This window comes from Rhipicephalus sanguineus, chromosome 3 (assembly GCF_013339695.2).
Source record: "Rhipicephalus sanguineus isolate Rsan-2018 chromosome 3, BIME_Rsan_1.4, whole genome shotgun sequence".
In the NCBI taxonomy this organism is placed as follows: Eukaryota; Metazoa; Arthropoda; class Arachnida; order Ixodida; family Ixodidae; genus Rhipicephalus; species Rhipicephalus sanguineus.
The window spans coordinates 88374725-88391827 of record NC_051178.1 but is presented as its reverse complement, the minus strand read 5'-3'; the positions used below and the strand labels follow the sequence as shown (position 1 = coordinate 88391827).

Here is a 17103-nt window from a genome sequence, read left to right as displayed (position 1 = left end):
AGCTTCGCCTTTAAGAGTAGAACGCGATGGCTTAATCGGTCACTGTGTGCATCGCCTTCTCAACTGCTAGCCTGGCTTCGGTTCTCGGTGCATGCCTCAACCGTGCCGTAAGGAAGCGAACGGCTGTGTGCGTAAGATTGGCCGTTTCAAAGTATCCTAGAATGCATATTATAAGAACAGTTGTTAAGTGCCCACTACACCATAACTATTCCTTTTGCGAATCAGCGAGGGCCCTCTACGCGTCCGTAAGGCAAAACGCGATCCTACGCAGCTGTTCACTTTGTTGATGCTTTTGCAGCTGATGATGATTAAATATGTCTGACTGCCTTGCAATGGGTGGGCCTTTAAAACACCCGCTCTTTGCGCAATTCACATGTTTTGGCGCCTGGTACGATTCTAGGCTTCTGCCAAGCAATATTAGTTAATGATACTCCTTCCACTACATGACATTCATGGATTTACAACGGCACAACAAGGCAGACATTCATATAGTGTTTTTTTTTTCGAAGAAGTTTCAAGAATAGCGTGGCTCTGTGTTGGAACACATGCTTGGCTGGCACGCAGACGGCCTGGGTGCGATTCTCACTCAAACCTAGAATTTGTATTATTTATTTTATTTGCATCTTTCTCAATTTTTGCGGTCACGGGACAAGATTTTTCGCTAACAATCAACGACGCCTTCACCGACGCCGACACCAGAATTTCTGCGAAACGAGCTCTTGAACGCTATCACGTTAATAATATGATAACATCTGGGGTTTTACTTTCCAAAATCCCGATATAATTGTGAGGCACGCCATAGTAGAGGGCTACGGAAATTTCGACCATCGGGTGTTCTTTAATGTGCATTGACATCGTAGAGTAGACGGGCCTATAGCATTTCGCCTCTATCGAAATGCGACCGCCGCGGCTAGGATCGAACCCGCCAGCTTCGTGTCATGAGCAGAGTACCGTTACCAGTGTACCACCGCGGCGGTCGATCTTAGGAAAATGGTCTTGGCTAGATAATACATCAAAGCTTCTTACTCGCAAAGAGGGGGCGGAATTCTGGGCTTGGTAACCTTTTACCTATTTTGCATCACGACCGTAATTAAAGTTACTACTTTAGCAACTTCATTTTCTTTTCGTTAACACAACCTTACATCGTTTTTTACTTTTACAAAATAATTTCTGCATTAAAAATTGCGTGAAGTGTGTGATTTGCAATGACCAAGTTATTTTGCATGACCTTGAGGTTTGCTGTCGCAATAAAGGCACGTTGCAACTACCATTGGTGTATCGTTCTTCATAAAGAGAAATGTTCATGTTAGTATGTTTTCAACGAAGCGTTACGGCACACGCCCACTAAAGGTGGAATCAACAAACAAACCCTCGGAAAGCTATATTAAACGTGTTCCCTCTCCTACCTACAACGCATAAACAGCTGAGAAAATAAAGCAACGTTGTTCTTTGTTGACTGATACTTGGCTCGATTGTATTCTTTGCGCGACCGGCACGATACATGGAGTCAGAAGTGGGGTACGAACCCACGCCCACATACGTGGAGTGGTAGGAAACGCCTGGTAGCAGGAAAACTGCAAGGCATCTTATCGTAACCTTTGGTAGGCCAGGTGGTGTCTACCATACGCTGCTTCTCTACGTCTACTTTCTCCAAAGATAACCATCTTTCTGTGAAGCGAATAATCAATCAATCAATCAATCAATCAATCAATCAATCAATCAATCAATCAATCAATCAATCAATCAATCAATCAATCATTTATTTAACGTGCCCAGGAACAACCGTGAGGTCTTTGTGCAGGCGCACGCAAAAAAAAGAATCAGTAAAAATAAACAATACAATACAGACAGTCTTCAGAAATAAAAGAGCAAAAACACGTAGACAAAGAGAAATGAGCACAAAAGGGGAGGAGTAAAATTAGACAATATGAGAAATATTGAAGGGGAATAAAAAATTAGATTGCACATATACAACTATGCGGAAAGACGGAGAAGGGAAGACTTTGTACATTGTGCCATACTATGTCAAAACAGTGCAAAGCTCGGATAAAAGCAGTGATTGTGGACTATGAAAAACGTCAAGATCAAGAAAATTAATATTATAGAGACTTTGTATTCTGTGAACGGTAGAGTGTTGGAAGAAGCAGGCGGGTACATGAAACGGTCTGTTCTCTCTGGTTAACTTACGCGGAATTCGAAAATTAACACAATTGAGAAGTACAGGGCAGGATATGATACCGTGGACTAGCTTGTAGAGAAATAAGAGATCAGAACGATTTCGTCGGCAGTGAAGTGATGGCAGTGATAATGATTCAGCAGTACTTGAACGAGATCCAGAGTCATTTTTAGCAAAGCGATTGTTATATATGCTGAGGATTTTTTTCTGGACTCGTTCAATGGTGTTACCGCTGGACTGAGCAATGCCATTCCATATCACGGACGCATACTCAAGTTGCGGAAGACATATTGCCGTGTACAATTTGTGTAGGGCCATGGGAGACCTGAATTCTCGAGATATTCTACAAACACATCCGAGAGAACGAAGGCCCCGCATAGCAGCACGCTTAACGTGAGAAGAAAAGTTTAACGCGCTGTCAACGACAACACCAAGATCACTGATTTCATAAACCTTGCATAACGGCACAGAATTGACAAAGTATTGAAATGACACGCTAGATGTTTTGCGAGTGATAGACATGAATTTTGTCTTTGAGGTATTTAGAGAAAGGTTATTGCCGTTGCACCATTCGGAAAAAGAACACAAATCTGACTGCAGCAAGTGACAGTCGTTAACTGAATGAATTTCCTTAAATATCTTGATGTCATCGGCATGCAAGAGGAAAGAAGAATTACGAATGGCAAAAGAAACATCATTAACGTAAATTAAAAATAGGAGTGGGCCTAATACCGACCCTTGAGGGACCCCACTAGTCACTTTATACAAAGAAGAGGTTTGGCCATTTACGGCAACATAACAAGATCTATTGAGGATATAGCTGTGCAAGAGATTCACAATCGACAAGTCAACGTCAAAGTTCGCAAGTTTAACCATAATCAGTGTGTGGCTGACTACGTCAAAAGCCTTGCTCAGGTCACAGTAGATTACGTCAACCTGTCCTCTCTGAGAAATAGGTGTGGAGATCTGCGTCATGAAACTAGCAAGATTTGTGGTAGTTGAGCGGCCAGGAAGAAAACCATGTTGATTTGGAATCAATGAGTTTTTCACACTAAAAGACAATATTTTGTGAAGAGCCAGTTCGATGATCTTTGATGTGGCACATAGCAGAGAAATCGGGCGATAATTAGAAACATCTGTCTTAGAGCCCGACTTAAATACTGGGAAAACAAGAGCAGTTTTCCACATGCTAGGAAATGTGGAAGTGTCCAGGCAGTTATTAAATATTGTAGTCAGCACTGGGAAAAATATAGTACCATATGCTTCTAGTATGGCGGAGGCGATGCCATCTGGGCCACATGATAAGGATGGTTTTAAGCGCTTAATGCATTCGCTGATAAGATTTTCATCCAGCGACAAAGCACTGGATGAGCTAACTGCCTTGGGCTGTTGTCTGATATCAGTGCTGGAGTCTGAGGCCTTATAAACGGATGAGAAATGTGTGGCAAAACAGTCAGCGACGGCATGCACTTCTACCCCATTTGAGTCTAGTAGTCTGAAGGACTCTCCGTTTTTGCTAGACCGTTTACGTACATACTTCCAAAACTCAGCCGGCCTGTCAGAGGCGCTAAATACAGTGCACTAAATACAATAATAATAATAATAATAATAATAATAATAATAATAATAATAATAATAATAATAATAATAATAATAATAATAATAATAATAATAATAATAATAATAACAACAACAACAACAACAACAACAACAACAACAATAATAATAATAATAATAATAATAATAATAATAATAATAATAATAATAATAGTTTTATTTCCACCAATAAAATGTTGATGGAGAGGTTGAGAATAAAAGTGACTATCCGCTTGACTACGTCTTGAACCCCCTATATACAACAGAGACAACAGAATACAAGATACGGTGAAAGTACACAACACTAACCAAAATAGGGAATACATAAATTTTATACACATTGCAGACTGCGAGAAAACGCATATACAGGCACAGATGAAAATTCGAAATACCTAAATTAGCAATGCACTAAATACAAAATTTATGCATAGCAGTGGTGCTGTTTTTTCTTTCTGGCACGTAGTTTGAGGAAGAGCTCTTAAAGATCAGGAGAGTTAAGATATTGGCGAAGTTGAGAAAGTAGGACGTTTGTTATTTCAATACCTGCGAAATGTAGTTTGTTCAATTGTAACGGCAGTAGATGAGTAATTTTTTGCTGTCCATAGTAGTTTATCATGATTTGATAACATAGTCTCTGATCGAATTAACACATTGCTATTTTAAACTAAATTGACGTCGCCCTCAACTGTCCATTATGCCACGGCTCCCAAATGCTCACCTCGTCGAAGTTCTCTCGCACGAATGCCAACGTGGTACGAGAGAAGTCCGGGCAGTAGTACCTGCGGGTAAGTTTTGCCCGCCCCAGGCAATTGCTGATATCCAATGCCTTGGATATCAGCAGGAAACACGCCCTGCGGGCTCCATCCAGAAGGAGAATGTCCGCCGCCCTGAGGACATCCCATATGATGTGAGGACTCAGGAAAAACTGCAAGAGTTGGGATACAGATGTGACTCTGGTTGTAACAGTACCGCGGCTTCTACGGTAAATAGTGGCCATCTTGTTAGTCCAGAATCAATATTTAGGCAGTGAAACACCCGATTTGGGTTTGATCGGGTCTTCGCTTAAGCCGTCTTCGCCACCTCCGAGTGACATGGCTCAGACCTGGCCGACCACGCGACTTTGATTCTTAGATTTATGGGCCATCTCATTATTGCCTTGTAGAATATCTGTACGTATCAGATTCGTTCGTGCATTTTTCGCACTCTTATGCATTAAGGCAGAAGCGATCCCCTATTGCAAAAACCAGCGCCGTTCCAGTACCCCCAGCGTGATAACAGTACGTTTTAAATGCGAATGCATTTCTTAGTCGGGGGTTGTCCTGCGTCCCTGGCCGGCGTGCGCACAGGTGTTATCTCTCCGCGCGCGCTCCTCCTCGCCCCTAGCAACAGCTGCGCCGCACCTAGCAACCGGAGCAGGTGGTGAGCGGCGGAGGGTAAGGATGAGGAGGAGCGCGCGGGCGTGTGATGGCGCTCGCATCGCGGAGCAGCGGAGGGTAAGGGAGGGCAAGAGTGTACCCGGTGAGGGCGCTCGCATCGCGGAGCTCGCTTGGCGGAGAGAGAGCTCGGGGGCTCCTCCTCTCCGCGCTCGGACCTATATATATCATGCAGGAAGCGCGCGCTTTGGTGTCTTGATAGCGATGGAAGTCGGTGAAGCCGAATCTCTCGCGGCAACGATACCACTAGGACGAAGTATAACACAATGCAACTCGAGCATTACGCCTCTACATGCACACTCTCGTATCTCTTCATTAATTAATCGCACACTCATCGGGTGCACCCAAATGCATTCGCATTTCCTCACGATCTCCTTCGGGGACAAAAACAACTGAACATTACTGGGGGGTAACTCATGGGATCCGGACCTACACCCTTCGGGGAGGTGCGGCTTTTTTTTTTTTTGACACTGGATCGCACTGGGAACACTGGTATGTGCTCGGAGTCACTGGGACTCCGGTGAACGCACTGGGAAAGAGCTGGGTCGCACTGGTAGAGGCACTGGCTTTGCCGCTGTGACGCTGGCGCTCACTGGGAAGCGCTGGAGACGCCGGAATTCTCACTGGCGTGCGCTGTCACATACCGGAGCCTGTACTCTTTCTGCCAGTGCCGCGCGCTGCTTTCGGTATATTGCGCGGCGGCATGTTTTGGTATCGTTGAATATCGAATGTTTGATTCGATGGCACGGATAGATGCTATCCTAACAGGTGCCAAACATGTGTCATAAATTCTAGCTTGGCAGAGAAAGACGATGAGATATGCGCGCTATTTTCATGATGTACGTGATATGTGAAATCACGGTCACTTTTATTGTTTCCCTGTCAAATGTGGAGAAAAATATGTTAATAAACTAGGGCAGCCAACACTGATCATTACCTTTCTAGCACGCTTTTTTTATTCATGCAGTGCCAATAACGCCGTTAATTCCTGCGGAGCACGGAACAGCAATAAATACACATTTTGTGCATGCCGCGCATATATATCAGCTTTCCATCCGAGCTGTGTTGCTGTAATGACTCCATATTGCAATTTTTTATAAGTCTGGAGGCCTCGGTCTGAACATACACAACAAATCGTTACATCGCCGTGCAGTTGGCAAAAAGTAAATGAGCTCTGGCTTCGCGACCCTTCCCAACGGGGGCCAGAAAACAGCCGTCGTTCGATATCGCTACACGGGAAACGCATCTCGGGCAAATCTTGCACTTGCACTTCATCTATACGTTAGGTAACACTTAAAAAGGCTCCGATGCCAAAATACAGAAACTTCAACCATCGCAACTCATCTGCGCCTAGATCGGTCCTACCCAGTGCGACTCCTAGCTAGCGCTAGCCCTAGCGTACCGGCCGAGTCCGTCTACAAGCCACCGGCGCTTCTGGGTTTTAGTACATGAAATTCCAACCTGTAAGAATGACTGTAACGTACAGTCTGGACATCCGTTAACCTAAATTAACCATTTTTTCATGTGTACGGTGTCCGCACAAGGGGCGATGACCATCGATGCGACGTGCATTCAGCAACGGATGCAGGCTCACCGAAAGCAGCCGGCCGCCCACGACGGTACCTCTCTGACTCAGGAGAAGCGTCTCGTCGTCGGCGGGTGCGGATGCACGTTACATCGGCACCGCAAAACCGATGCGGCCGCTTTGGTAAATTAGCACCAAGGATCACCAATATTAGTTTTACGCTACCGGAAGGTGAGTGGAGGCCACCCACCATGTTTGGTTATCCTTGCGCCGAACCAGCCCGATTTATTAAGAAGACCGGCACGCCGTACAGGCCACGCTAAGCCAAGCGCGAGGCCTAGCTCGGCGGTGCACCGATACGATGTACGTTGTACAAGTCGAAGGAACTACCCTCCGGGAGGAAGACTACGACGCAGCAGACTGGACTACGATCATCGGTACCTATCAAGGCAAGTCCCAGTCAAAAGCGCGTATGAAGGATCTACACGAAACGAGCGAAAAACAGAAGGCACCGGAGGAACGCACCGAAACGCTCACCGCGTCGGTGTGGCGTCCTACGTACCGCCCGAACCCGACGCAGCGTGCAACGCAGCAAGTGACGCGCCGAAGTCGGCAAATGGCTCCAGTGCTGCAGCATGCTACCAAGGTGATTTTCCGCTCTCAGGGAGGCCTCTTTATGCCCAACATACAGCCGCAGCTGCTACTCCGCTGCCTTTGCGCCACAGCGAAGATACCGGTGGACGCAGAAGTGCAAATACGCGTTCACTTAACGAACAATGCGTCCACAGTAGCCACAACTAACGAGGAAACAGCCCTCAACCTGGTTAAAATAAGAAGCATCACCTGAAATGCAAAAGCGTACGTGGTAGCCGCGTACATAGCCCCTGCAGCGGACAGTGTACGAGGCGTGATATCCAACGCTTTTTGGGATGAAACGAAAGAAGAGCTTCTACAAGAGCTGCAAGTGAGAAATCCAGAAGCGGGCATCCTGCTAGCAAGACGGATGGGCAAATCCAAGTCTATCCTTATAACATTTGCCCAAGGACCCCTCCCCCGTAGAATCATCTACTATGGGGGCATGCACCTGTGCACGCCATGCAGAACGCGACCAGAAGCCTGCACAAACTGCCGAGCCCCAGGACACAGATATGACGTGTGCCCGGAACAGAAGAAACCGAGGTGTCCAACGTGCGGTGAAGATCACGGGGAAGATAGAAGTCGTCAATGCGTGCCCCGATGCATCCTATGCGGCGGCGAGCACCTTACAGGAACCGGGTGGTGTAAAGCAAAACAGCGACAGATCACAATGAAGCCACCAGCCCGCAGGGAAACTACCGGGAGACAGCAGCTGCACGAAGAGGGCTTCCCAAGATGGCATCCACCAGCTCCACCGAAGGCCCCCGAGGAGCTCACATGGGCTGAACTAGTCACCAGTAAACCAGACCACCGGGACGAGGAACTGGCCCGCCTTCGAGAGAAGGTAAGAGGCTTGCGACAGGCCATTACCCAACCCTCACACCCACCCCCTGGTCACCCTTCACTCGTAGGCAGTAATATTTTACCTGCCATAAAATCCCCAACCCCCACACCACCTGTAAAAAAGAAAAGAAAAGAAGTTCTTCCGTCATCAGACGAAACAGCCGAATTGGAGCAATCAGGCAGAACAGCTGAGCTGGAGGCTCAGTTTGAAGCCAAACTTGAGGCAACATTAACAGCGAAACTAACACATTTTCAAAAACAGATGCACGATGAGTTTCAACAGTTCCTATAAAATCGTCTACAAACAATCGAGGCTCGATTCCCAACTCTCGAGGCTCAGATCGACTGCATTGTTGATGAACGCTTCAAAATTTTAGATAACAAACTAGACACCTTCTGTGCCCAACTCAGGGGATAATTGGGCGTAATGGTGGCGGAAGCAAGCAACCATATGCAGGCGACGCCGTCACCCCACACAACATAATCCCCTCCTATTCCCAATACTGCTGGGCAGCAAAATGGCAGGTGATTCACCTAATTCTAAAACACCTCGACTTTTAAAACTTTGGCATTGGAACTGTCGCAGCATACGTCGTAAGCGAGCAGCGCTAATTCAGCTGATTCTAAACGAAGAGCACCCACCAGATCTGATTCTCCTACAGGACCTTAAGACGAGCATATCGCTCCCAGTCTACACTGCTTATCACTCGCCCAATGATAGTGCTAAGGTTGTGTTCATATTTATCAAGCGAGTCATAAGGCATACACCACGTAATTTCCCTCCACAATGTTGTCCTTGAGGTTATCCCAATCGACATCCGACAAGATTCATTACTTATCACCAATATCTATAGCCCACCTAGAATGCCAGCAACGCGCTGCGCCCAGCTAATAGCACAAATCACCGCAGCGGCAAATAAGACTCCACTCATAGTGGTCGGAGACTTTAATTGCTGTGCCTGATGACGATGAAGAATTATGGCTGAGCCCTTTGTAATGGGTTGGAAGCATTCAACAAACCAGTCGTTGCGCAATTCGCATTGTATGACGCCTGGTTTCAGAATTCGCGTTGTGTGACGGGTGGTTGTTATGTTACTCTTCTACCACGCTATATTACATGTTAATGTGGTTCCTTTCCGACATGAAGCCTGCTTAGGGTCTTTTTGCAAAGTACCTTCAAGCACCGACGTGGCTCTGTGGTAGAATACTGGGCTCCCACGCAGAGGGCCCGGGTTCTAACGCCGTTTCATCCCGGAGATATTTTTCTGATTTCGTTTTTTTTTCTTATTTCGCGCGATAGCGGTTACGGACACCGGCGGCTGACAACTACGGCGCCAAAAACGACCATTGTTGTGATCGCATAACCGCTTTCACTGTAAAACTGAGGAGGGGCGAAGCATGTAGGGAAGGATGTTTCAGCTCCACTAACGTGAAAAAACTTGGTTACAGAGCCCAAGAATGCTATCACTTTGAACAATTTTACCAGAAAAGACGCACTCGGGTAGGATTTTTCGTTCCCATAGTAAGTGAGTTTCCAAACGAATCACTGTCGAGGCGTCACACTGTCGAGGCGTCATCACAGCCCTGTGACAACCTTAGCTCTGTCGTTTTGTGATAACAAATTACATAGGTTTTCACTATCAATGAAATATTATCTCTATCATAGCTTAAATGGCCTGTATTTTCATTCGGTTAATTTTTTTTCACTAATACTGCGAATATCTTGTTCCGGCTTTTCAAGAGTACGACTGTTTTTGTGACATTAAAAGTCCAACCGGAGTGTCTTGATTACTGTGGGCTCCCTCTCAGTAATTTCTATAAGCCTACGTAGGTGCAGTGAAGAAATAGCAGCGTGCAAGAAGTTACAACTTCAGTGATAATGTGAACAAACAGTAAGAACTCTGAAGCAACATCTTTTGTAGTATGTTTGGACCGTAACTAGCGTACGTAATGCGGCCCTGTACGAAGGCTTGACTGCCGAAGATCACATTCTATAAGTTTTAAGCTGAGTTTCCGATGTCTTGTTTCGTTCAAGCAACGGTGCCCGGATGAACTCGTTATGCCCCGGTTTAAGTGCCCGTATGATCTCGTACGAGTGCCAGGATAACGGCAGTGGGTTTTGGCTAGAGGTCACTTGAAGACCGCCGACAACGGGAGCATGCCATACTTAGAACTGAATGAAGCTTCAGGCAAGGTGAGCGCGAGTCAGCGTACTCTCGAAGCTGCCGCTTTAATGGCGAACTCCGGAAGTTGCCTACCTTTCCTGTGTGCTCGAACACGAGGAGCGTGTCGAGCACAGCGGCGCCGACTCCGCTGACCACCACGTCCGTTCCGGAGCCGAACTCGTTGCTGAACGTCGCGGCGAAATATGGGCTGAGGGTACACAGGTAAGCGCGCTGCGCCACGAACGTGCCGCCGTCCGAGGTACGCAGCGTGCAATCTGCGGCTTCATCGCCGCTGGATAGAAACTTCTTGCTGAAGAGCATGACGTGGAGCCTCTTTTCCCGTCACTGTGGCCAAGAGAAAAAGCCCCGAAATGCAGTATATTTTGTTCATTTAATTCTAAACTAAGCAGACGGAAAACGACACCTAAAGTATTTTTGCGCAACACTGATACAATAGATCGAGTAAAAAGGCCGTCTTTTTGTCCCACAACAATAATTGTCATCGGGCTTGCTTTCGTTTCCTTTTTTGAAAATTGGGCGCTGGCCACTTTCCTGTCAAGAATGCTATGTCACGCCGATAGCGCACATGCCGTTCGTGACCAGGAATTGCCGGGCGCGCGGAAGTAATGCAAGGAAAGGACGGCTGTGGTGGTTAGGTTCGTCACGTCGCAAGGCGTGCGACGCGAAGAAGATGGAGACAATCCGTGACAGAAAAGACAGTTATATTGGGCGACAAACACATAGGCCAACAAGCACAATAACACGGTTCCAAACAACCAGAAAGAAAAAATTGGCCGCGTATCTGCGTGCTGAGCTGCCAATGTCATCGAAAGACGATAGATTATCGCTGCGTGAGATATGGGCGCCATCTGGCAATACTTCGGGAAACAAGGGTTTGAGCACATGGCCTCCGAGATGGCGGGCACGCGGAGTGCACGGAGGAGGTTCTTTCTTTTCTCCGTGGCAGAGGGCTTTCGTCTGCGTTGCGTCGCATTTTCAGCGCAGCCGCATTTTCAGCGCAGTTTAAGAAACTACGGTCTTTAGAATCACGTATCTATGTATTTTCTGTTAGAGGAACACACCGCCTAATGCTTACCTAGTGATGTAGCGCCTCAGATATGCGAAATGTTTGCTTTTTGATCGACAATGTACGCAAGTATGAACCTATTAAGCTGTACAAGATGGCTGGCCCTTCGGCAAGTGGTTAAACTTTGGCCGGGTGGCTGAATCGGGTGACAGACAGAAAAACAGAAAGACAGACAGACGGCAGACCAAAATTTCTGCGTTTAAGTTCCCCAAGAAAGACTATCGTCTTTAATATGCAGTCTCACAAGTCTTTGACGTAGACCGGTGCCTTGTGAGTGAGGCAACGGTCGGACACACTGCCGCTCAGGCGTCCCAAAAAATTACGTCATCGTTACGTCATCGCCACCATCTTGAAACTGAGCCTGATTGAGCCGCCAACCAGAAGTGCGATAACTGGGGTGCTATCCTGGACTTCCGCCATTTTCTGTCGAATTTGACGTAGGCGTGACGTGTACACAATGATGACGCAAACGCATGAAATGCTTGCGAAACGTGACGTGAAGGGGATATAAGATGCGAAGAAACGTGCAATTAAATAGTATTTTGTATCTGAAATTGTTAATGCAACAACAAAAAAATAAAAGAAAAGTGAAGCGTTTAGTTTTAAAGTTGTGAAGCAGACGATAACGTCTGCAATTTAGCGCCATATTTGGAGATGAGCGACAAAGCCATAGTAACTTTTTTAGCCAATAAGCGAGCCAGCCAAGCCAGCGTCGACATTGCCGACATCGTTATTTCGCTGGTTGTTTTGTGTAGGTGTTCTGTGGTTATGTCGGCAGATCGCGAACAGTGGGCCGCGATCTTGCATTTTTTTACCGATCGTCCCCGTATGGGGAGGGTGGTTTGCGACTTACTACCGGAGGTACGATGGGAGCCGTGACAGACGATGACAGAGCGCCTTTACCGCCTGGGCCCCAGCAGCAGGCCGCCGCCGGAGTGGCGGCAGCTCGAGCTCGAGGCGCGGAATGACGGTGCAGTCAGGTAAGCTTGCGTTTCACTCGGGTGGTGTTGACGTTTCAGCTATGCACATGCTTATTGCAGGAGAACAGGCGGAGGGCCGTTCGATTTGGCGACGCACGTTTCGGTGAATGACGCCCGCATCGTTACAAGTATGCGCGTCGACCCCGTCTTGGGCTGCGGTGGCCCTTCGTTCCCAGGGCCCGCGGCGTCCAGAAGCGCTGCCGATAGTATAGAGATAAGGAGCTGCACAGCATTGCAAGTATTAATAATGCCCCTTCTGTTCCTTCTGTCTTTTTTGTTGCGGTGGCTGTTCCGCGTCTAGTTTATCTTAAGTAATGTGCCAACTAGCCCAACAGCCAGCTCAGTTATTTATAACGTCTCCGATGCGCGAAGTATCTTCCTGAACTGTCGTGATCATTAAGATGGTGCTATATGTTTTGCTGAGGATGCGTAAGGACTACTGTAAGTAAAAGTTACAATCATGTAAATATACATAAGCAGAAGCAATAAGAGTTAAGTTTCAGGACCTCACGTTACGCGCGATCAGTTGAATCTGAAAGATAAAGTCTAGGCGAATCTCAATCCACAGAAGTGATGCACCTCCGAAGGTGTTAACTGTGGAAGGTACTTCCACGTTGCTTACAACATACGGATAAGAAGTGCCTAATGGCCACAGATAAAGAAGAGGAAATGTAGTATTTCATGCAGTTGATGTTACATTGGACTGGTAGCAATAAGAAGTGCACAAACTGCATTCAAAGAGATGTCTTTTATGCAGATGTGCTGGTTTCAAAACTGGCTGGTACAATATTAGAGGCATCCTTTGTTGTTGGCAGCAGTGAATGATAAGACAATGATGTAAGCAATGAGACAACTTGACTGCTTTTTATTATTGCAAGGATGATGAATTGACTCACAATGATGAATTGACAGAAGAAGATCAATTGACTCACAACACATTCTGAAATATCATGTATTACTCTTGCATGTAAACTTTTATAGTCCACTAGAGAAACCAGGACAGAAAGTAGCTACACAGTGCTGTGCCCACGTTGCCCCTTTTGGTACTGGTTCGTTTTGTGCCTATAAGCGTTTACATAGATTACCAACCACAGCAAGCTTGTGCTCTTGCATGTACGAGTGGCTACTACATGAATAGAGCTTTTGTATACACCTGCCAGACTCGTGCAGTCATCACATGGGTTCGCATTGTGAATGAAGTGCTGAAAACAATGCTCTGGAATGGCATTCAATGTTGCATGCACTGCTGCAAAATAACACAGGCTGTTTACAGAGTCACTATGGTCTCAACAAACTAGTCCTGCTATGATTTGCGGCAGAAGCTGAGCATGCTTTTGCCTAACTGCTTGGTACGATTAGCGTGCTCTCAATGAACGAACACAATGAAGCTTTCGTCAGAATACAATTCCTGCAAGAACACAAGTACAGGGGATAGGTATAGGATCGAATACAATGCAAGAGCTTCTTGTGTTTCACGTTTCTGTGCACATCTCGCAGGAATGTAAACCCCATTACATCGAGTCATGCCCAGCTGTGAACCACTACAGAGCGTGATCCTGCCTTTGCCTACCCGCCTGGTACATGTCTACTGCAGCCGTATCGTCGCTATTGTTGTTGTAAAGGTCCGCATATTCTCATTCGAGTTCTTCAGTGCAAGGGATGTCGTCTGGCTCAGGCAGCTGCTGCCAAACACCGAGGTTGTGAAGCACGACACAAACAGCGATGATCTTCGACGTGAAGAGTGGGCCATAGTACAGTGTTCTGTACCTCTGCAAGCACCGAAAGTGGGCCTTGAGGACTCCAGTGCACAGTTATACGACGCACCGCAGTGAAGAGTGGGTGCGGTGGAATCGGGCAGCAGAGGATTCTGCAGGCTGTGCTCCAGGGATGGGGTTAAGCAGCCAAGGTTGAAGCGAGTATGCACTATCACCTGTGGAGGACAGTGTTCCAGTTAGCATAATATGAATGTATACATGAATATGTACTATTCCTTTCTCACTTCTTTTAACTTATTCGAAGACATCGTGTCACTGATATGCACTGCTTTCCTTTTTTTTACAGCTAGACATATTCACAGAGTTGCTTGTCTAGTTAGGTTACATAATTACGGCTTTTGAAATGCTCCAACGAAAAAAATGGCTTTATCAACTCAATTCCTTCGTCACGAGGAATGACAACGAAGCTACTGAACTGCAGCCCTTAACTTCTTTCATAGAGAAGAAGGGGCGAGTGACAGAAGGCGCATCTTCTTTGGTGGTAAGGGTGTTGTGCTTTCTTTTGATTGCATGGGATTGATGTGCGGCTGCAGACGGTCAGCGCACTCAAGGCTTCGTTTCCCTTAGTTTTTGTGCTTAGGCCGTCAATGAAACGTGACAGCAGGTTTCTTTTGCAACCGTTTGAGTTGTTTTTAGTGCTTTTTATGAACCATGACTGAAATACCTTTGAGTTGTCAGTTGACTTATTTTATTGCTATACAGCACATGGCTGTGCTTGCTTATTTGTATTTTTATACAAGTTGTCCTTTCTACAGATAAATGTATTTATGAATGTACAACATCTATGGCAGTTGTATTTGATGTATTCTTTTTTTTTAACATAGCCTCAGAGTGTAGCATTTTCTGTATCATCGCATGCTTACTATTTATTATTTCACCACTTTATAATAAAGGATCATACAATCTCTTCATGAAAGTTTATTTCGTGCTTGACCTTTCTATTGCACTAGTAGTCTTTCCCATGACCATAGAAAGACAAGTTGCAATTATACACTGAGAGCAAGTCGGATTATTGTGTGCCGCCTCGGGTCTCAGTATGACTTGTTTTCTCAAATGTGTGCATGAGAGAATTTTCATTCAAGGGAACACGAGTGCCACTAAAGTAGATAGTGTTCGACCAAGGTAGCTGCCAGTAATAACATACGGGGCAGAAATTTGGACAAAGAGACTTGAGTAGTTAAGAACCATGCAGCGTGTAATAAAATTACCATGAATAATGTTTTTGCTACACTAAGACACCACACAAGCATTCTCACGCTTGCATACCAAGGAGCTATTCACCAGCCTGGCCACGGCGTCCACTGCCCAGTCCTGGCTCACGGTGGATGTCTTCCACATAAAGGCGTCGTGCACGGGCCCCGAGTGCGAGGCCAGTCATCGGCAGGGTTGGCCACATACCTGCAGAGTGTTGTTTGCATTGGAAGGAAGTCGGCAACAGCAATACAACCAGCTACATGCAGAACAACTATAACTGTGTGGTCCAACGCACTTAATTCTCTCGAGTTGATTTCGGAGCGCAGCTTCGACAGCTGTATCTTTCATTTCATATGTGGCAGTTACTGCATGTCTGCATATCACTGTTTATGAAATTAGAGCGCAATCAGCACGTTTGATTTCCTTTCATGCATTATTTTTCTTAAAAGCTGCCACGATCAAATATGAAGCTCGATGAACTTTTTAGGGTGTCACGTCACCCCTGCCAAAACTAAATAGTGACGGAAACTCCGTTTACCGCGACTACTGCGTTCTTTTCTATCACTGCAGTTGGAGCCACGGCAAATGTCGTTAAAATACTGGAGAGTGGCGAAAAGCTGTCTTTCACGTTCCTCCTTTGCATTCTGCTAACAGCATGCGCGAGATTGAATAAGATGAAATTTGTTCTCACCACCTTGACGCTGACGGCGTAAAAGTTCATGCGGCAAAAGTAAGCAGCCTTGTTGCCATCGTCCTTTTTCATACGGCGCACTTATGCACACGAACGTGTCGTCGACCACCTCAACGCAGCGTTCAAATCTTGCATCTATGTGGACAAAGCCTTCCTTTTGGCAGGGAGGGCGATCCACTCATTGCCGAGGCGCTCGACGATCGCTTCCATGACAGCATGAATCGTGAGACCCACACTGGACTAGCTCGTCGCCACGTCCTCGTTGTTCGCGATCACGTCGTGGTAACTGCCGGTGGCGAACAAGCGAAGGGCGCAAAGCACTTGTAGCTCAACAAAAACAACAACGGTCGGGGCTGTTCTCGTGTCCGTACGCCACCTCTCCAGGTCCTGGCGAAGCTCCCCGCACAGCCATCGCACAGTGTCCTTCGTCAGCCGGCACCACAGTTGAAATAATTGATCGGTCATCACAAAAGCATCGCGGTACTCGCGATGCTTCCTGCAGCTCCAGCCACTACACAACAAAGGGCAGCGCCATTTTTCTTCGCTTATCTAGCGTTCTCTTGCGGCGAGAACCGCAAATTCGAACAAGCCAAATTAAACAATAACCTTTTATTTTAACAAGCAAGCTTCATGTACAACACTTTATAATACTCCTATCCGAAAACATGCTTGTAAAGTAACTCACGGAATGACATCTACACATACGTATGTGAGGCTGCACATCGAACAAGCAACTCAATTTACAACAATATGGCGGCCAATTTTGGGCACTTCATCGTTCTCACATTTTAAGCTGCAAATTTGGCAGGATGCAACGTCACGCAACGTCAATTTGACGCTACAAAAAGTGAGATCCTGTGACGCAATGGGCGCCATCAGTGCAATGTCCAATCGTGTTGCAGACATGGCGGCTCTTCGTCAAGCGAGCAGTAGTTTCGATAAACCGCAAGTTGACCGTAGGCACAGCTCAGTACCATATTTCGGTTTCGTTGTTTCACCCAA

General features: G+C 46.4%; 1 long non-coding RNA gene across 1 annotated transcript; it reads right to left on the bottom strand.

Moving 5' to 3' along the window:
* Positions 1–13295: 13295 nt before the first annotated feature.
* LOC125757958 (uncharacterized) lies at positions 13296–16666 on the bottom strand. Its single transcript, XR_007415598.1, has 3 exons — positions 16102–16666; positions 15483–15614; positions 13296–14371 (listed from the first exon to the last, which is right to left on the bottom strand). It is a non-coding gene; the product is annotated as an uncharacterized LOC125757958 (long non-coding RNA).
* Between the last annotated feature and the right edge of the window lie 437 nt (positions 16667–17103).